Source organism: Gymnoscopelus braueri (genome assembly GCF_963280865.1).
Source record: "Gymnoscopelus braueri genome assembly, chromosome: 6".
NCBI lineage: Eukaryota > Metazoa > Chordata > Actinopteri > Myctophiformes > Myctophidae > Gymnoscopelus > Gymnoscopelus braueri.
The window spans coordinates 8,291,358-8,313,857 of NC_137607.1; the positions used below are offsets into that span (position 1 = coordinate 8,291,358).

A 22,500-nucleotide genomic window follows, 5' to 3' on the forward strand; every position below is an offset into this window, starting at 1 on the left:
GCTACTGTAAAAACTGGTCAAACATTGGCCAAATTGTAAATAATATAAGAAAGCGTTTTGAAAATAGCAGATCTACAAGCTCACAACGCCTCGCCTTGCGAGGCGTTGTGAGCTTGTAGATCTGCTATTTTCACAATATTTGTCTGAGGACCCGAGTCAAACTAAATGTTATGCCTACAATTCCAAGTATTTGTCAGGGTGGGGGGTCCCCATCTCAAATATGATTATTTTGGGGGGTCGCGGCCTAAAAAGGTTGAGAACCACTGTGCTAGTGGTTCTCAACGAGGTGGTGGTTCTCCACGAGGTGGATATCTGAAGTGGTGAGTCTTCAGATTATGGCGGAAATGTGGGAGTGAGTGAGTCTGCAGTTCTGACTGCGATGGGGAGTTTATTCCACAGTTTGGGAGCCAGGAGGGACAAGAGTCTAGGATGTGTCGAGTCTCGAGACATCTTACATAATAGAGCCAGTGCCAGAGACACGACGTTTCCCCCCCTGAGCAATTATTTGGTGACGGTGGCAAGGAAAAACTCCCCTTTAACGAGAAGAAACGTCAAGCAGAACCAAGCTCTAGGGTTGGAGGCCATCTTGACCTTAATGGTCAAGCCAGTACAAGCCAAAAAGAGAAGGTTTGGATTTCACCTGAGAAATACATTGATTTCCTAAATGTTTGAATGAAACCCTTTTTGCTGAGTTTACAACAGATTTTTATCTGTAAGATAACCATGAGCATAATGCATGGTCTTTTTTTTGCCTAATACAATATTAAATCAATCTATCAATCAATCACAAAATACCATACTTTTCTGCAGCATTTAAAATAAGATTTAGTAATTTGACTATTTACAGCAAGCATTTCCAAATGTTTTTATATACTCTCTGGCCTGTTTGGATAGAAATGTTCTCAGTTTTGGCTGTTTTCTGAGGGTTCATTTAATTTAGACTAGTCGTTTAGTTGGTTACCAAAAACGTCAGTGAAATTACTTGCTGCGCACATCTTTCTTTCTTTCTTTCTTTCTTTCTCTCTTTCTTTCTTTCTTTCTTTCTTTCTTTCTTTCTTCTATTTTAACAACTACTACAACTTATCCTCACACTCTGTCAAGATTCTCAGCAATGAAGTATAAAAAAAAGAAGAAGAAAAAAAACCCCTTTACAATACATTATCTCTGTGAGGTTATTTTTTCTCTTTTTTTCCCCACACTGACATACCTGAAGAATAAGTACAGGTCAAGGTTGGAGCCAGAAAATGACTGTCCCTGTACACCACCATGAATAGACACACTCTGTGCAACTCAAGAAAAAGCCTCATCATCTTAATCCATTAAGACCGGGAACGCATCTGTGTCATTTTAAGATTTTTTTGGGCAATTCAAAAATAGCAGATATACAAGCTCATGGTGCGGCACCGAGTGCCGCACCATGAGCTTGTAGATCTGCTATTTTCTTTGGAAAATCATGGAAGATTTGTGCAAATCTTTGAATATATATATATATGTGTTGTTATTATTCTTTCGATCTGTGCTTCTAGGGGTCCCTGGAATAACATATTCAGATATGGGGGTCCGTGGCCAAATACTATCATTTGGGGGGTCCTTTACATGGAAAGGTTGGAGCACCACTATATATATATACGATATAGCAACATACTGTTAGGATTTGGAAAACTTTTTTAGATATGTATTTGGCAACGGACCCCCCCATCTCAAAATGTTTTGTCCCAGGGACCCCCCAGAAGCAAAGCTTTGAGTTACAAATGTTCGCTTTAAAATATATAGATATTCAAAGATTTGCACACATTCTCTAGCCAAACAAATCTTAAAATGACACAGATACGTTCCCGGACTGAATGGGTTAATAAACTGGAATATTCCGGTTTGGTTAAAAAAAAATGGTTTTGATATATTTTCAGTTAAACTGCCCAGCCTGCTGTTATTATGTCACCATGCAGAGCCTCCATACGTCATCAATGCCACAGAGACGGACAGATGTGAAAAGTGACTGAGGCCACCTTCTACAATCCCCCCAACCCCCCCCGGCCCCCCTCCCCCCCCCCCCCGCCTGTCCCTGCTGTCCTCGTATGTGTGTTTATGTCACCGCTGTGCCTGTGTCCCCGTTTAACTGTCCCAAAGGGAGCAGAGTACTCAAATGTTTTATTTTAAGTAAAAGTATCAATACTGCAATGTAGAAGTACTCTGTTACAAGTAAAAAGTCTGGAATTAAAATTTTACTTGAGTAAAAGTACAAAAGTATTGGTATCAAAATGTACTTAAAGTACCAAAAGTAAAAGCACTAAAATATTTGAAAATAGCCGATCTACAAGCTCACAACGCGTCGCGATGCGACGCGTTGTGAGCTTGTAGATCTGCCATTTTCAAATAGCCTAGGTATAAAATAGGGTTAAAGTGGTTAATGTATGTTTTATAATGTAATAATTGATATCTGCAAAGTAACTAGTAACTCAAGTTTTCAAATAATTGCAGTGGAGTAAAAGTACAATATGTGCCTCTGAGATGTAGTGGAGTAGAAGTAAAAGTATAGACAATTGGAAAAATACTCCGGTAAAGCAAAAGTACCTCAAAATTGCACTTCTGTACAGCACTTGAGTAAATGTACTTAGTTACTTTACACCACCGCTGCTGTCCCCTCTCGGCCCAATTCAATCCATTCATTGCTGGGTTTGCTCTGCAGTCAACCAAGCCTGTTAGTTGATTAGTCTTTTCTGTTCATTTTTTTGGTCATAGTTTTATATGCCTTTTTTTCCCCACTGCTGAATGGAGTTATTTCTCTCGTAAACTCTAGATATAAACCCTTTCATTCTGCCAGTCTGGACCACAATGATAACAAGCCCCCCAGGGCTTTTTATGTTATCATTTTCACATGGTTTAGTTTTTTACTAGTGCTGCCATACTGTTTTCAAACAATATATCTCTGCTGTCGGGGCAGAAACCAGCTATGTGTCCAGAATATAAACTTTTCAGAAAAAAAACTTGTTTTTTTAGAACAACACAATACTGCCTCATCAAAGTTGGTATGGTGACTTTACTGTCAGATACTTGAATGTGTCCTTATATTATCATCACTTTACCCAAACACAGCTCAAGTGGAGTTAGGAGGTTTTTGACCGTTAATATGGTTTCGTCTGACTTGGTCATTCTAATCAATGGAGTGTTCAAATGCACTGATTTATTTATTTTTTAATTAGGAAAATTTAGATTTTCTGCCCGACAGCGACGATTTTCAATCAATTCAATCAATCAGTCTACTACAGTAGCCAGTAGTAAGGGCTATGGACAAAATCAAATATCACAATATTTTTGACCAAAATGTCTCATTATTGATATTGTGACGATAATATCGTATTGTGACGATAATACTATTTCTTATTTAAAAAAATAACAAAAATAACAGATCTCCAGCTACACGCCAACAACGCATCGTGATCTTCTATACAAGAGTCACATTGTAGAGCTTGTGAGACAAATAGATAGAGACGGCTATTTCCGCAATTGTTTAAGTAGGGCTTAAGAGTTTGAACTGTTTTGCTATAGGTGACCCCACTGGATCCCCCCCAAAGACCCCTTCGGGGGTCCGCGGACCTCACATTGAGAAGCACAGTTCCAACAGGTCCAGCGTGTGTGTGTGTGTGTGTGTCCAGTGGGACTCAAGGACTCTGCAGCAAGCAGACTCTATTTTTAGCTCTGTATCTGCACTCAGCTGCCTGGAACAGCACAACTCTCATGGATCACAGGAACACAAACAAAACCAGCTCTCTATCTGTCTGTCTGTCTGTCTGTCTGTCTGTCTGTCTGTCTGTCTGTCTGTCTGTCTGTCTGTCTGTCTGTCTGTCTGTCTGTCTGTCTGTCTGTCTGTCTGTCTGTCTGTCTGTCTGTCTGTCTGTCTGTCTGTCTGTCTGTCTGTCTGTCTGTCTGTCTGTCTGTCTGTCTGTCTGTCTGTCTGTCTGTCTGTCTGTCTGTCTGTCTGTCTGTCTGTCTGTCTGTCTGTCTGTCTGTCTATATTCTACAAATGTCTTCTAAATCCTAACAGTTTCCTGAAAAACGTATCAGTGGTTTCGTGTGAAGGACCCCCAAAATTATATGTATTTGACCACAAAATATTTTGTTCCAGGGACCCCCAGAAGCAAAGAATTAAGTAAAAAATGTTTGCTTTAAACATATGTACTCAAAGATTTGCAGAACGATAAAAAAAGAAATAGCAGATCTACAAGCTCATAGCGCGGCACGAAGTGACGCGCTATGATCTTGTATGTCTGCTATTTTTTAATAGCCAAAGTACAAAACGACACAGATGTTTTCCCTGGTTGAAAGGGTTAAAACAAGACAATAGTATTGTTTTAATTTAGGTTATTGCTCTGTATTGGCAATAGTATAGAGCACAGAAGTCTGACGTCATGTACACATCCTACCTGGGTCGCGTTTTTTTTCCCCCCCATTCTGAATTCCCATAGACGTGTTTAATATCGCGTCAAATAAGAACTGTGTTCCAAAAATAAACAAATGATCCCGGCGGTTTGACTCTTATGGATATGAAGCATCAGCTGACGGTGAGAAAACGCTAATGTTACTTCCGCCGAATTAGTAAAATTTTCGCCAGAAACAAATATGAGTGACTGACTATCATAAACGATACAGAGCCTCCTCCCTGACAATATCGCCGAGAGAGTTTGTTTATTTTTGGACCACAATTCTTATATGAGACGATTCTAAGATGACCCAATGTTATTCTCCATAGAGAAATTACTTTACGACCCAGTAGTCCATGAGCCAGAGCCCCAAAATTGAGCAATGATTATCGAAAGAGTGGGCAAAACCAAACCTATATTAAATTGTTCATAGGGTCAATACGAGTAAATCAATATATGATAACCTCTCCACAGGAGCAGCTTTTTCATAGTTATCACACATTTTGTTATTTTCCCCATACGTACATGACAGGTGAAAAAATTACAACATTTAAAAAATAGCTATCATAATGAAACTTCCCCAGTTGATTACTTACATGAAGACAATGATTTCTCGTATTACAAGTTTTCTGAAATTGTATATTTAAATATGCAAATTAAGCATTTAGTCCATGAGCCAGAGCCCAACAATTGAGCCAGATATTGAATAATCCCTCGTTAAAAACCTTCGACTCCAACATCTTAACAAAATTAAATAAGAATGTCTCTATCTGGCTTTGTCCAATGTTGATTCTGGAAAGTTATGCAAATTCGGGCATACTTTCCTAATGCCCAATTTAAATATTTAAATATACAATTTCAGAAAACTTGTAATACGATAAATCATTGTCTTCATGTAAGTAATCAACTCAGGAAGTTTCATTATGATAACTCTTTTTTAAATTTTGTCATTTTTTCACCTGTCATGTACGTATGGGGAAAATAACAAAATGCGTGATAACCATGAAAAAGCTGCGCCAGTGGAGAAGTTATCATATATTTATTTACTCGTATTGACCCTATGAACAATTTAATATAGGTATGGTTTTGCCCACTCTTTCGATAATGAAATCTTGTCTGGCTCATGGACTACAGGGGATGAACGAGTGACGTCGGGACTTCTGTACTCTATTGCCATCAAAATACTTGAGGCGTAATATGTAACTTGTGTTTATATAACCAAACAGTACATTTAAAAAAAAAAACATTTTGTTCACTCAAAATTTATCTCTATACCAGCAGTTTTCAGCCACTGGAGTAGTAGTAGTATAGTGTGGTGGTGTTTACCTGCAGACACACACCCTACAGTTGCTGTATTTGGGTGTTTTCACTGTTTATTTTGGTTGACGGGGATGTTTTTGGTCTCCGTCAAAAACAAACAGTGAAAACACCAAATACAGTGAGAGGGCAATGGGTTTCTGAAGGTAAACACCACCACACTACTCCAGAGGCTGATGACTGCTGGTACAGAGGGAAATTATTTAGTGTTTTGTTATGTAAACACAGGGCAAAGTTACATACTATGCCTTTAAAGTACCAAAAGTAAAAGTACTCATCATCCTATAATTCTACAAAGCTCTAGCTGTCTGTTTGATTGTCCCCAAAGTCTCTTCTGCCCGGTTCTCCTCAGTGGCTTGAGCAATTGCTCTGCATTTGCACACAGCCAATGACCATTACCATGTGCACGGAACACCGAAGCCCGTTTTTCATTAGCGTTTATTAGCGTTTTTGTGTTTGCTGGCTCCCGGGTTGCCAAATCATGTGCGTGCAACAAGCGCCGGTGTTGCCACATCCGTGGAACAAGCGGACCATCCATGAAACAAGTGGACCATTACGCACTTCTGGTGCTCATATCCCCCGACGGGTATGGTCTAGTATACAGAATGTCCCATTTCACAGGTGTTCTTAAAAAGTTTCAAAGGATTTGTTCAAATCTTTCAAAAAAATAGCGTATTGTGAGAGCATAGATCTGCTATTTTTGAATAGATGAAGTATAATAGGCTTAATAGGTTTATGTATGTTTTGTTCTAATATTCTAAATCTACAAAGTAAAAGAAAAGTACAATAATTGCCTCTGAGATGTAGTGGTATTGAAAAGTGAAAATACTCAAGTAAAGTAAAAGTACCTCCAAATTGCACTTATAAGTACAGTACTTGAGTGGAAGTAACTAGTTGCTTTCCACCACACCGTGTGCTATCGGTTTACACACGAAGCAGAGCGCACAGCGCTGCTCCTTAAATAATGGAGGAGTCCCAGCTTACACAGTGTGGCCTAGCCTACTGTTTCTCAACACGCCGTTAATGTCTCTTACGCAAGCAGCATGACTGGCATTTCCTGGTGCCACCAACGTTTAGCCAGTAGCAACATCATCATCATATCGTTGTTATCGGCAGTGCTGGAAAGTAACTAAGTACATTTACTTGAGTATTTCCAATTTCCAATACTTTTACTTCTACTCCACTACATCTCGGATCCAAATATTGTACTTTTACTCCATTGCGTTTATTTGAAGACTTTAGTTACTAGTTACTTTGTAGATTTTGATTATTATTACAAAACCTACATTAACCACTTCAGCTCCGCATACATTTCGGCCATTTGAAAATAGCCGATCTACAAGCTCACAATGCGTCGCGATGCGACGCATTGTGACCTTGTAGATCTGCTATTTTTAAAAGATATTCATACATTTGAAAACTTGAAATGGGACATTCTGCATAATGAGTACTTTTACTTTTGGTACTTTAAGTACATTTTGATGCCAATGCTTTTGTGCTTTTACTCAAGTACAATTCCGGGCAGAAACCTCTTATTTCCATATTCTATTTTTTTTTATTTTATCGTAAATTAACGCCCTACTTGATCGTACTGCAGCGTCTTCTCTTCGATCGTACTATCAGAGCTTGTAGATCCGCTACTTTTGCTGTTTTGAATTTTAATCCCGAAAAGTAACAGTTTTGGACGTATGAGGTTTCCACCCGTCAGAGACATGAAACAGTTAGCGCCACGGTACTCAACACGAGGCCATGCTTCGTTTCTTTGAGGCCCTTTATTGTCCATTATTATTACTACCAGTAAAAACGTGATTGTTCTCCGTGCATTGAGGACAAATCATTAAATCACGACAAAGGCCAATCATAAACATTCAGGATTTAAAAGGACATTTCAACAAACATGGGAGGAGTCATTTGCTTTTATGGAGGTAAATAATAAGCCAGCAATGTGCCATGCATCTTGGGAAAGGAGAAAAAAAAGGGCGTTCTGATTATATTTTCCATTCTCTGATTTGTTGCAACAGCATTCCTGTCCACATTCTGTTCTGTTCACATGTTGTGAATAAAGCCTGCTCATTTTGTAACTTAATCATGTCATATTATGACAAATGTATTGTCTTAAGAGTAAAATATGGATGTTTTTTGTGTGTTTCCCTAATTTTGGACTATAGTCGTCTCGTGTACCATAGTTTGTTACAAAAAAGAGAGACAGAGGACGGCCGGAGAGACGGCAACCCGGGGTTGGCAGCCCAGACCACTTCTTCTGTGAGGAAGAAGTAAGCTACAGACTGCTGTAAAACCTGCGAGAATCAAGGGGTTTAAAAATCCATCAAGGGAGAATGAGATGTTAGCTGGCCAACAACGCAGTGAACGCACAGAAGTCACTTCTGGTCATAAGAAGGCCCGGAGGCAACCCACAGTGCCTAGAGCCTCCTAGTGTCGCCAACACCTGCTGCTAACATCTCACCAGCCCTACCACCCTATAAGCCCCCAGGAGACAGTGGAGGCAGTAGCATGCCACTTGGACACAGGCCGGGGTCTGATCAGCCTCGGTTGGGTCGCCTGGAGGAGGGTGTCTGTTGCAAGACCCGAAACACCCAGTGACTCCAGGAAACAACACTGATGATGTGTCCTAGTTTGTGCATCAGTAGATGTTTTGTTAACTATTAAAAAAAACATGTTTTAAACATCAGTGCAGTTAGTCACTGGGCACTTCCTTAATCCATGTGGCTCGAAACCAAAGAACTAAAATGTTAAAGCTGCACTACAGCGTTCCACCTCTACCCCGGATTTGAACCCGTTTTCCTGCGCAAGTGCTGAAATGTTAACCATTGAGCTAATAGAGCCTGCCTGCTTGCTCAGGGGATACATTGAATCTTGATCATCGGGTCAAAATTCGTGTCAGATCCTGTGTCTATATGACCTTTGACATGATCTACATTTCTCAATAGAAGAGCAGGCAGACAAAATACAACCACCCCAATTGTATAAGTTATATGGTATTAACAATATACCATACAGATTGGACTAAATTACATTTTATTAAATAAATAAAAAGTGATATAATGCTGCTTAAAGTTAAGGCCCTCAGACACTGCTGCATTTTGCTGCTTTTGATTGATTGTTTGAATACTTGATTAGAAGTTTGCAGGGAAAAAAGCACATGAAAGTGCAGTTCAATACAAGGTCAGCTAATAGGAATTAAAAAACCCAAGAAAGCCATTGGCTTGTTTCCATTGGAAACAAGGACCCCAAAATGAATACGAATTTGGCCGCGGACCCCCATCTGAAAATGTTTTGTTGCCAGGGACTTCCAGAAGAGAAGATGGAGAAGAGAAGAGAAGATGATTGTATTTAAAAAAAAGTAAAATGATTCAGCATTTTCCAAACATTTTCAAGATTTTTCAAAAATAGCAGATCTACAAGCTCACAGCGCGTCACTTCGTGCCGCGCTGCGAGCTTGTACATCTGCTATTTTTGAAAAATCTTGAAAATGTTTAGAGATCTGCAATTTTTGAATAGCCAACATTGAAATAAAGTTGTTAAAATGAATGTGACGCTAGCTACATTAACTACTTTTGTTGGGGACCCCCCCGGAACCCCAACAACGATGAGTTGAGTATATGAGTATATGAGTATATGAGTATATGAGTATATGAGTATATGAGTTCATATAAAGTGCATTAAAATGACAAGACAGCAGACTGTGTATGGAACAGCTCACCACATAATGCTGACTGCTACACTATTTGCACTATATGTACTGTACTATACTGTACTTGGCTTCTATAACTTAACCCTCTGCTGCATGGATGTATATATTCTGTATGTCAGCTCGGTAAATTATTCGTCCATTTATATTCAGTATATTCTAAACGCTGTGTGGTTTGTTTTTTTGTGGAGGCAGCATCCTATCGCAATAACCCAGGGTCCAGGCAAGGTGCAACTTTATACTGTACATTCTGAATATCTTCTGTTGCTTTTTTTTATTCATACAGTTGTTGTTTTTGGGCGGTGAAACCGCCCCTATAAGTGAGATTTGGAAAAATGTACAAATATCTTGCGCTGTGATCTGGGCCCAGGAAATTTGTACAATTATCCTGCGCTGTGATTGGCCAATCACAGTCTATTCAGGACTGTGATTGGCCAGTGTCACATGACACATGTGCATAGCCCTATATAAGAATCCATAACTTGAAAAAAACATAAATTTGTTTTTTTCAAGTTATGGTTCCGTCCATCATAAAGAGTGTTTCAATAAATGTATTTATTTTTTGTACATGATTGGTTGACTCCATTCAGTATTGTGATTAGCTAGCAAGACACTGCCCACTTCACACAGGGTGTGATTTTATTTTTATCTCAGTCACCCCATGGAGACTTGAATTCGTGGATATGTTTTTGTCGCATTCCTAAGCCAATGATTTGATATGATGACCAGCGGCCCGGTATAGGCGGCGGTTCCGGTAGGAGACACAAAGGAGACTCTTCGTGTCTCCTACCGGAACCGCTGCCCGTCATCAAACTATTGGCTTAGGAGTGCGACAAAAACAAACAAATGTCCATGAATTCATGTCTCCATGGGGTGGCTAATTGATAGGGGAAAAAAAGTCATTTTGGGGTGAACTATCCCTTTAATGACATAGAGCAGCCTTCAGACTCTAGTCTAGAGCCTAGCTGAACAGTAATTCATTAATTCAAGAGATAGAGCGAGGTGCTCGGGTGGTGCAGAAAGTGTCTGCCGAATTACCACGGAGGTTGTGGGTTCGAATCCGACCGCGGTGTATCCGGCTTTCTTTGTGGAGCATCTAATGCGAACACGACTGTCCCTGCTTGTTCGGGGGAGGAAAGCTGGGCAGGGGGGCGGGGGAGGGTGATATTTGTCCACTGCATGTAATCCTGTCAGCGGGGAGTGTTGGGCGGGAGGAGTAGGACGAAGGTTCCACGTCCTCCCGGTGGGGACTCCTCACTGGCAGTAGTCAGTAGTCAGTGGGATACGACAGCAGAGACAACACAGAAATGTGTGTGGTATAGGAATCAACTGGGATAAAGTCTGAATTGGGGTGAAAAAAGGGGTAAAAAGCACCCAAAAAAAGAAGGAAAAAAAGAGACAGACTCTAGAGCCTATAGCTGAACAGTAATTAACACGTTTCGATTAACCCATTAAGACCTGAGGCCGATTTTTACAAATGTCTTCTAAATCCCAAAAGTTTTCTAAAAACTGTATGTTTCTATATCAGTGGTTCTCAAACTTTAACACAATTGTCAAGGACCCCCGAAATTATATGTATTTGGCCGCAGACCCTGCCATCTCAAAATATTTTGTTCCAGGGACCCCCCCAGAAGCAAACATTGGGAGTTAAAAATGTTCGCTTTAAGCTTATGTCCTCCAGGATGCAGTGAGTTTGCTGCTGTGTTGAAATGTGCTGTTTGCACAAGGCCATGAGTCAGCCATCATACAAATGATAAAAACATATCGTTACTGTCGGGCAGAAACCTCTTATCTCCATATTCTATATAACAATAACTTTTTGTGTTTTTTTCGTCAATTAAAGCCCTACTTGATCACACTACAGCGTCCCACAAAAGCATCAAAAGTAGCAGATCTACAAGCTCGTTTTGAGCTTGTAGATTTGCTACTTTTCCTTTTTTTTTATTTGAATGGTGAAAAGTAACAGCGTTGGTTTCCCCCCAACAGAGATGATGTTGTTACACAACACATGATGACTAATCACTAAACAAGAAGAATCTGCAATACATCAAAAATGTTACATTTTATTATGCTGGAGTGCAGTGGCGCAGCCAGAACGTTAGTATAGGCTGGGCCTAGGCAGGAGCGGCTGGGCACTCGAATTTGCGGTTATTGGGCGTTCTGGGGCGTTTTTTTGTTAGGGTTAGGGTTGGGTTAGGGTTATGTTATTACATTTTTATTTTTGCCTGATTTTACAGATTTTTTTTATCAAAATATTAATTATAAAAAAATAAAAAAAATAAAATTCCCAAAAATGTTTTTTTTTGCTAAATCGATTGGGTGGGCCAGCTCTCTATGTGAGTGGGCCACGGCCCACCCAGGCCCACCCATGGCTGCGCCCCAGCTGGAGTGGGAAATGTGGTCATGGCATAAAACATTTAAAAACAAGGAACCAAAAATGTATGTACATCTTACTGTAGTGCTGTGTGTGTATATACTGGTATATCGAGTATTTACAGATGCCTTTTTAAACGCTAGGCCTATACTTGTCATGTGACCCCCTTGTAGGGTGTGGCTCTACAGGACGCTAGATGTCTATAAGAGGGTCGCTATATCAGAGTGTGTGTGTCTGCATTTGTCCTGTGTGTGTTTTTTTTTCTCACACTTTTGGAAATATCTAACTTGAATTTCATAATGGCTCTCGATCGGGCTGTGATGGAGCTGATAGCTTTCCCAAATCGTATCATATGAGATACAGTATGTGACGTATGGATGACTGATGTCACAGATGACAGGCTGAACTCCAACATCCACAGCTGGAGCCACATGATTCGATATTTCATCAACATCTGGCTTCAGTTTCATACAGAAACCAAACAGTAACTCACTAGCTGGATTTCACCAGCTAGACGTGAATCCAATGATAGAATGTATCAGAATGACTATTCAACATCATAGGGTTCACGCTCTCCACCGACTGTATAGACAGTTACACGATGCTGTGCTAAACCTAATCTACAAGTAACAAGAAACAAGGAAAAAACATTCTCTTATGAGTCTCCGGAACAAAATAGTGAGACCATCAGCTCGGACGAGCCGCTCTGCTCTTCACTTGTGTACGGAATTCTACAACCCATGAAAAATGTTTGAGAAGCAGTGTTTTAGAAGGATGAGGAGAGCATTATTGTTTCTCCTCCTTGATTCTCACACCCACATCTCCAACCTTTACTAAAGCCCCCCATCCTTCATCATCACTGCTGTCCCACTCTTCAGCACACCGAGTGGTTCTTAAACATTCTGATGTCAGGGACCCCCAATTGATTATGTATTTGGCCACGGACCCCCATTTGAAAAAGATGTTGTGGCAGGGACCCCCATACGTTTTGTGTCTAAACCTTTTCAAGATTACTCGAAATTTCTTTAAAAATGTTCAAGCCAAAGTGCCAAAGTATAAAATAGGCTTAAAGTGATTAAACCGTTTTTTTTAATGAAATATTAAAGGGATAGTTCACCCAAAAAAAAAATCGTATTGATTAGTCACCCCATGGAGACTTGAATTCATGGATATTTTTTTGTTTTTATCCATGAATTCAAGTCTCCATGGGGTGACTAAATGATGGGGGGAAAAGTCATTTTGGGGGTGAACTATGCCTTTAACACATTTTTCAGGGGACCCACTGGTACCCCCCCCTCCAAAGACCCCTGGGGGTCCCCGGACCCCACTTTGAGCACCAGTGCTTCAGCCAATCACAGTGAGCCAGCGAGGGGGAGTGGTGGCAGCACTGTGACGTCAGCAGGGTTCAGTGTAAGCAGATTGACGTCTTACGAGCAGAGCTCCATTGATCCATCCAGCTGAAGTGCTGCTGCAGACACTCAGCCCAGCTATAGCTCTGATCACCGTTGGCCAGCTTCCAGTGGTGGATAGTAGTAGAGTGGTTCTCAGACTACTTCATGTCAAGGACCCCCAAAATGATACGTATTTGGCTGCAGAGATCCCCATCTCAGGGATATTTTGTGCCAACTGCCAGGGACCTCCAGAAGCAAAGATTTGAGTAAAAAAAAATTTTGTTTTAAAAATATTGTCACGACTGTCACACTCACTCTACCTTTCTCCCCCTATTTCTAGTTCTCTCTATCTGAATAAATCTGGATAAATCTATATTCTATAACTGCAACTTCATCCTGTCTGTCTCCGTGTTTGCACCTGGGTTCAAGGAAACTTTACATTATGACAAATATTTAGATTAGATAAATTTGCAATGAATTTCACGATTTAAAAAAAAATAGGAGATCTACAAGCTCATAGTGCGGCTCGAAGTGACGCGCTATGAGCTTGTAGATCTGCTATTTTTGAATAGCCAAAGTAAAAAATATGCATGGTTAAAGTGGTTAAAATAATTGTTATGCTATAATAACAAATTTAGCTTGTTACCCCACTTGTCCCTGGACCCCACTTTGAGAACCAATGGGATAGTGCTATACTTCAGATTTTTTACTTTATTTTTTTGGGATAGGCTACTTTCCGTATGACTTTCAGTCCACTGCCTTTCAAAGATAAGAGGAAGGGGGAAAAGTACATAATGAATGCACCACTTAATCCCCATTTCAAATATAGTGAGAATAGCATATCTACTGTACAAGCTGCAATACATTGTGAGCTTGCTATTTTCACTATCATAGATTTTATTTTTCTTCTTTTTTTACATATCTGGAAAATCTTTTAATGTTTCAGGGAAAATGTCTAAATGTCAATACAGCAATGCATTGATATTGAAAAGAGAACGATGTGATTTGTAGCCTACTTCTGAGAACGTAAGTAGGCCTATTTTTAATATGAAGAATATGTGCTTTTGATTACTGGGGCTGTATTCTTTTAAAAGCAAGTACATTATGACAGAACAACTTTCACATGCATGACATATTTGACCAGGAGCATCTATACTTTGACTCAAGTACTTTGTTCACCACGGATCGGCTGTTGGCCGGCCTCCTGCTGGCTCTATAAAGGCTGATCCAGGCTCTCTGGATCACGGCTGATCCCACAGATTAGCTCACAGGATGAGCTGACCTCGAACACCTTCGCTGGGCCTTGAGCCAGGATCATGACAGCTCGCATGATGACATGCTAACTCAACAGCGGATGAGCTGACATCAACACCTCCGCTGGCCTTTAGCCAAGGTTCATCATGCCGGCTAGCGTGACGACATGCTAACTCAACACAGGATGAGCTGACCCCAAACAAACGCCTTCGCTGGCCTATGGCTATGAAGAAACAGAAACAGAAAGCGCTTTATGAGCGGAGGAGCGCTTTGGATGTCATGTCGTAGGGTACGCTCTAGGAGGGGCGGGATGATTTGTTTGACAAGCTACGCAACCATTAGCATTCATTCCCCGCCCCCGCTCTTGATTGACAAGCTACCCAATCAATAGCATTAATTTCCAGTTGCATAGGATATGACGCGATATAGAAAGACGGCGGGTTTGAAATTGCTGAAAAATAGGCTTCATTTACGGTCTGTGGAGTCTATGGGCGTAACGCTGTCCATTCTTTTTACAGTCCATGCTTCCCACACAGGAAAGCGAGGGAGACCCGGTTCGAATCCTGGGCTTTACACTCGCACGTATCGTTTATTGATGTCCGCAATGAGTCATCTGCGTTATTAGCACAAAATAGCCTAGCTGAACGGTAAACATCGTGTCGTAAATGACCGGGGTGTCAGACACAGTGAAGAGGATCAAACATGACAGTGAAGTTGAACTATGTTCTGCTTGAAGTGCCCAGGGCGCTCCGCCCCAAAAATGCTCGATGTCAGAGAGCGTTGAATCGTAGTGCTTCGCACTGGGAAGAGGAGCGCTCCAGCGCGTCTTTACCATAGAAACGTATCTGCCAGAAAAGGTGCTGGCAGCTCAAAGCTTTTTGTGGACTCAATTCATCCATTAAGACCGGGAACGCATCTGTGTCATTTTAGATTTCTTTGGCCATTCAAAAATAGCAGATCTACAAGCTCCTAGCGCTGCACCGAGTGCAGCACTATGAGCTTGTAGATCTGCTATTTTTTGAAAAATCGTGGATAATGTGTGCAAATCTTTGAACATATATATTTTTAAAGCGAACATTTTTAACTCAAATCTTTGCTTCTGGGGGTCCCTGGAACTACATATTTTGAGTACGTGGCCAAATACATATCATTTTGGGTGGTCCTTGACATGAAAAAGTTTGAGAACCACTGATATAGAAACAATACGTTTTTCAAAAACCTGTTAGGATTTAGAAGACATTTGTAGAATCCTCAGAAGCAAAGATTTGAGTTACAAATGTTTGCTTTAAAATATATATATACATTCAAAGATTTGCACAAATTTTCACGATTTTTCTAAACTAGCAGATCTCGTCGCGCGGCCGCACTATGAGCTTGTAGATCTTCTATTTTTGAATAGCCGAAGAAATCTAAAAAATAGGTTAAGACAGCTACTGTAGCATGATGACATGCTAACTCAATCCAGGATGAGCTGACCTCAACACCTTCTTGGCCTCTAGCCAGGTTCATGACAGCTAGCATGACGACATGCATGCTAACTCAGTGGTTCTCACCGTTCCAGGGGGTACTCAGCTAAATGATTGATAGTTATAGGAACCAAATGGACCCTTACGAGTCCATTTGGTTCCTAACTATCAATCATTTAGCTGAGTACCCCCTCACACACTGAGTTAAATTAACACTGAGGATTTAGATACAAATCGTCTCAAACAGGGGCCTAATACATATCAAAGTGGAGGTCCTGAAATAAAAAAAATGAGTTGAGAATCACTATGCTACCTCAACTCAATCTGCTCTACGGAGACAATGTAACAACTCTAAAACAATAGCTACAAAACAATTGTTTATTTAGATTTTTGACGATTGATGATTTCAGCTGCATTATAACATTTCACTTTGAAAGTGGAAATCTACAGTATTTGAGACTGAAACTGACAGAAACTCTAGCTGTGTTTGGTATTTGTGTTCAGATCAATAAGGGTTCTCAAACGTATTTTTTTTATTCATTCCAAGGACCCCCCAGTTTGGTATGCATGAGACCACGGACCCCCATAACTCTGAGAGTATGCAAATGGGACCAAATGGACCCGGGGTCAGATTTTACACTCCCAGAGGTACAGACATGTAAGGGTCCATTATTTCCTTCCCAGTCATTTAGCTGAGTACCCCTTGGAACCTCCTCAAGGACCTCTGGAGGTCCCCGGACCGCACTTTGATAACCACTGCAATAAAGTAATGCATAACCAGAATGAAAGTTACATACGATGCCTTTAAATACTATTTAAAAACACAGAGCACTAATGTCTCTATAGTTACAGTGGGACATGCTTTGACGGTACAAGGTCAATTGAAGTCAATATAAGTATTAGTTTACATGGTAAATGCAGTAAACCCATTCAGATCCAGGAAATCTGCTGTGTTTCAAAGAGACTGGACCTATAATAGCAATGTACAATGACAAATAAGACCAGAGGACAGAGGTTCTCAACATTTTCGGGCTGTGACCCCCCCAACATAATGATATTTGAACTGGGGACCCCCTAAATAATCATATTTGAACTGGGGACCCCCCAAAATAATCATTTTTTAACTGGGGACACCCCAAAATAATCATTTTTGAATTGGGGACCCCCCCAAAATAATCATATTTGAATTGGGGACCCCACCCTGATAAGCACTTGGAATTGTAGGTGTTGCGGCGTAACATTTAGTTTGACTCTGTTCCACAGATAAATAAAAACGCGCTTGTAGATCGGCTATTTTAAAACATTTTGCCTCTTTCGTATATTATTTGATAATTTGGCAAATGTTTGACCAGCTTTTATAGTATAGTTTGTTGATTACTTTTGATGCAGTAATGGTCTTTAAATTGTCACTTGTCATCTGGGGAAAGAGAGAGAACCACTGGAAGTCATTTTAATGGATATAATTCAACGAGTTTCTCTGTGTGTCACTCTGTCACCAACTCGGAAAGCGGCCGACCAAACGGTCTCAGACTTGGCGTGTGTGTCTCATGTGACGCCGAGGTGTGTCCTGTTGAACCGACGGCACACATTCTCAGCGTGTTCGGGAGATTAGTATGCATCAGCTTCCAAATGTATATGAGACTGAAACTGACAGATACTCTAGTTGTGTCTGATTGGCCAACCCAAACTGTCGGCTTCACGGATTGGCGGAGCATCACATCACACTTGTGCCGCTTAGCCAGTATAAGTCCCTGATTGGCCAACCCGACACGTTGGCTTAACTGATTGGCAGTGCTTTGCGTTAACGTTTGTGCCACATAGCCAATGTAGGTGACAGCAAATGCAATGGAACAGAGAGTGTGGAATTATGCAATAATGTGATAGAAGATAACGTCAGTAATGCTGGGATGGAGGAGGAGAAGGAAGACTGATTTGGTGTAAAGAGGGGGGAAAAGCATCAGGCCTAGTATTGAGCCCTGGGGGACCCCGGTCAACGAAGCATAAGGTCTAAGTTGATGTGCATGAAGCCATAAGACCTTATAGGCCTTTGACTTCCCCTGCCTGCACCTTACTGTTATGTAAGCATATACGTACAATCTGGAACAGGACACATTCGAAAAGATGTGTGTCACATATCGTCACATATCGTCACTGTCGGGTGGAAACCTTGTGTGTACGAAACCGTTTGCAGTACGACGAAGTAGGGCATTCATTTACAAAGACATCACACATGACAAAACATAAAACGTTGAAATATGGAGACGCGAGGTTTCTGCCTGACAGCAACAATGCGTTGAAAAAAATCAATAGTCTTTACAAAATCTAAGGAAAGGAAGAAGGAAAAAAATAAAACCCTATCCCCTGACGACCATAAAAGCCCCACAGGGTCCCTTGGCTCCTGCTGTTCAAATTGTCCTGTTCCTCCGTTCGCCTGAGATGGCATTTCTCCCCCCCCTTTCATCCAATCACGTGCCGTCGTTTCTAGGAAGAGGATGGATGCAGAACACAGGCTAAATATAGCCTCTCCTCTGCTCTCTAAAGACGTCAGGGAGACAACAGAGCAGCATCTGGGCGCCGGATGGAGCCCTTTAAGGGCTAATTCAGACCTCAGCGTTCTTCTAACGCTTAAACGTACCGATATGTCGGCCATACATCGGTGTTGGACGACGTTGACTGCCATCGGGATATCGGCAAATAAGTTGACATTTAGAGATGACAGTGGCCGATGTTTATCTGTCGTATGACACAACATCAATGTTACACTGTTGGTGTGTTGGTTATCTTCATACCTATACCAAGCAGCAGATTCTGAACATTATTATTATTATTTATGATGAAGAGTTATTTGATTTCACTATGGCCCAAAAGGAGGAATGACAACAAAAGCATCAGTATCGGCCCAGATCTTCCATATCGGCGCATCCCTACTTAGGATGGTGTTGCTATATGCACACAGATTTAGATGGAAAGTAACATGCAGTAGTGAACTGAACGCGACACGTTGTCGTGTCTCTTTTGATAACAGAGCTATAGACCCCCTGGAACATTGCCTAGGGACCTGACTGACAACATTATAAGACCTGAGTTCAACATACACATCCTGGGAGTGAATATACACTCATATGACACACTGACACATCGAATATGACACATAATACACATTGACATAGCAAATCCTCTTATCTCCAAGTTTTTTGTATATTAATGCCCTACTTGATCATACTACAGCGTCACACAAAAGCGTCAAAAGTAGCAGATCTACAAGCTCGAAACGCGTCGCTTTGCGACACGTTTCGAGCTTGTAGATCTGCTACTTTTGATGCTTTTGAATTTGAATCCTGAAAAGTAACAGTTTTGGAAGTACGGTATGAGGTTTCCATCCGACGGAGAAGACATATAGCCACTGATAGCGAATATACACACTAGCACAACCAACGAAAGGCCTGTTCAATTAAAAACATTGAAATAGACAGAATCGTGACATCACCCCCAACCAAAAACTGTATTTCCAGGTAGATAACGCCAGCAGCGGGGCATTGGAGCATTATTACTCATTAACCCTTTAAGACCGGGGGACGCATCTGTGTAACCACTTTATCCATATTTTATACTTTTGGCTATTCAAAAATAGCAGATATACAAGCTCATAGCGCGGCACCGAGTGCCGCGCTATGAGCTTGTAGATCTGCTATTTTTTTTTTAAATCGTGTTTTTTTTTTGCAAATCTTTGAATATATATCTATAAAGCAATTGTTTTTTACTCAAATCTTTGCTTCTGGGGGTCCCTGGATTTTTTTTTTTGAGATGGGGGTCCGCAGCCAAATACATATCGTTGTGGGGCTCCTTGACACTGACATTAATATTATAGCAACATAAGTGTTTCGGAAAACTGTTTTAAACTGATTTAGAAGACATTTGTAGAATCCCCAGAAGCAATAACATTTTAGCTAGAAATGCTCGCTTTAAATATATATATATTAAAAGATTTGCACAACATTTTTCACGATTTTTCAAAAATAGCAGATCTACAAGCTCATAGCGCGGCACTCGGTGCCGCGCTATGAGCTTGTAGATCTGCTATTTTTGAATAGCCCAACGAAATCTAAAAATGACCCACAGATGCGTTCTCAGGTCTTAAAGAGTTAACCTTATTTCTGGAAGAACAGAAACACTTATGATATTGTTATTGATTATATATTGTTGTTTTAAATATCCACAGACATACTAGAGACATACAGTATATAGCTAATGTTCTGGACATTTTGTTTTATATTGTGACAACGTCCATAGACGACATTCTACCTGGACATACAGTTTGTTTACAAACATTCAAACATCCTGATCTGACATGGTTCGCTTTGTGCTTAGTGTCTGTGTGCTTTAGTTCACTGTTCACTTATGTGTTACATGCAGGCTAGTCATATGCTATCAATGTGTTATACATGTAATAGGCCACAGTCATACTTTATATCCTACTAATGTGTTATGAATGTAATAGGCTATAGTCATACCAGGCTGCTGTCTAATACTATGTTGTACACATTGTACTAAAGTGTAATAAACACCCACATCAATGGCTGCCATAGACGTCTGCATCAAATGAGGAATTATACTATGGCTTGTGAATGTGGCTGAGTGCCAATGAGTGACACACGCACGCACGCACGCGTGCGCATACATATGCACACATGCACACATGCACACATACACACGCACACACACACATGCGCGCGTGCGCATACACACACACACACACACACACACACACACACACACACACACACACACACACACACACACACACACACACACACACACACACACACTCACTCACAATATCACACACTCAAACGCACGCATGCACACACAGCACGACCACCCCCCACCCTTCTCTCTCTCTCTCTCTCTCTCTCTATCTCTCTCTCTCTCTCTCTCTCTCTCTCTCCCCCTCTCTCTCTCTCTCTCACTCTCTCTCTCTCTCTCTCTCTCTCTCTCTCTCTCTCTCTCTCTCTCTCTCTCTCTCCCCCTCTCTCTCTCTCTCTCTCTCTCTCTCTCTCTCTCTCTCTCTCTCTCTCTCTCTCTCTCTCTCTCTCTCTCTCTCTCACTCACTCACACACACACACTCTCACACACACACACACACACACACACACACACACACACACACACACACACACACACACACACACACACACACACACACACACACATACACACCTAAGCGCACACACACACACACACACACACACACACACACACACACACACACACACACACACACACACACACACACACACACCTAAGCACACACACACACACACACACACACACACACACACACACACACACACACACCGCCTATTACATTGAAAAGGAGCAGTTTTATCCTCATACAGTCGCATATAGCCTATATCAGAACATATGGCAGTCAGTCAGATATACTTAGTTTACAGCGTCGCTCTCTCCAGCGCGATCGTATATCCTAACGGACGCGCGTATAGTGTAGGATATACGATCACTTGACGTTCAACGTTATATTAGCTTACATAGACATGATCTCTGTTCGGAAAGCGACAGCCATCCGGATACAATCAAATAAATGAAGCCTTTTGGGTGGGTTTTGTATAAAGGCTGTAAGCTCTCCTTGAACAGTCCTGTCTGTCTGCCATGTCTGACTCTCCTTACAATTAACCTTTATCACCATCACCAGTCACCATCATACAATCATCATCATCATCATCATCATCATCATCATCAGACATCATCATCATCCTCATCATCATCATCATCAGACATCATATAATCATCATCTTCGGGGATTAATAAAGAATATCTCATCTCATCATCATCATCATAATCATCCTCATCATACAATCCAAAGGATCACATAAACCCAATTGTTTGGGGGTCGAACATTAACCCAAAAATGTGTGGTGTAGGCTATAGAGGAGGGGAAATAATGCACCAAGTACCCTATAGTGTCCGTCTATAGATGATCTAGGTGGATAAACTGCAGGTTTGATCCAACAGCATTTTCATTTCAACCCTATTTTTCTCCAAACCATGATCGCAGGCATTCATTCCTCCTTGACTATAATAGTCCATTATTCTATTATTCTGCTTTTATACTCTTCCCTGGAAAATAAAGACAATCTGAACATAATCAGTGTCTCTGTACAGAAAAATAATGATAATAATAATAATATCTCACCTTTGATGGTTTCTATGAGTCTCCTATTGCAGCAGAAACACACACACACTCTCACACTCACACAACACACAGCAGGCACCTGCAGAAACACAGCACTGTCTGTCAAGTCAGGCACTGTGAACAACTGTACTTCCGGTGGGTGATTTCACAATTAAGGCATTGTTGAAGACAAAAAATACTCTAATTTTGTACCTAAGTAAAAGTATCAATACTGCAATGTAGAAATACTCTGTTACAAGCAAAAGTCCGGAATTCAAAATTGACTTGAGTAAAAGTGCAAAAGTATTGGCATCAAACTGTGCGTTGTGAGCTATTTTCAAATAGCCGATATAGGGTTAAAAATGGTTCAACTGAGTTTTT

At 40.9% G+C, this 22,500-nt stretch overlaps 1 protein-coding gene across 1 annotated transcript in view; it reads right to left on the bottom strand.

Annotated features, from left to right (window-relative positions):
* The window catches only part of rab3ab (RAB3A, member RAS oncogene family, b), a gene marked incomplete at its 3' end in the record, with an annotated part of 40,969 nt that extends 18,768 nt beyond the window's left edge, over positions 1-22,201 (bottom strand). The window contains exon 1 of the mRNA XM_080430840.1: positions 22,141-22,201. The remainder of the gene's footprint in view (positions 1-22,140) is intronic.
* Between the last annotated feature and the right edge of the window lie 299 nt (positions 22,202-22,500).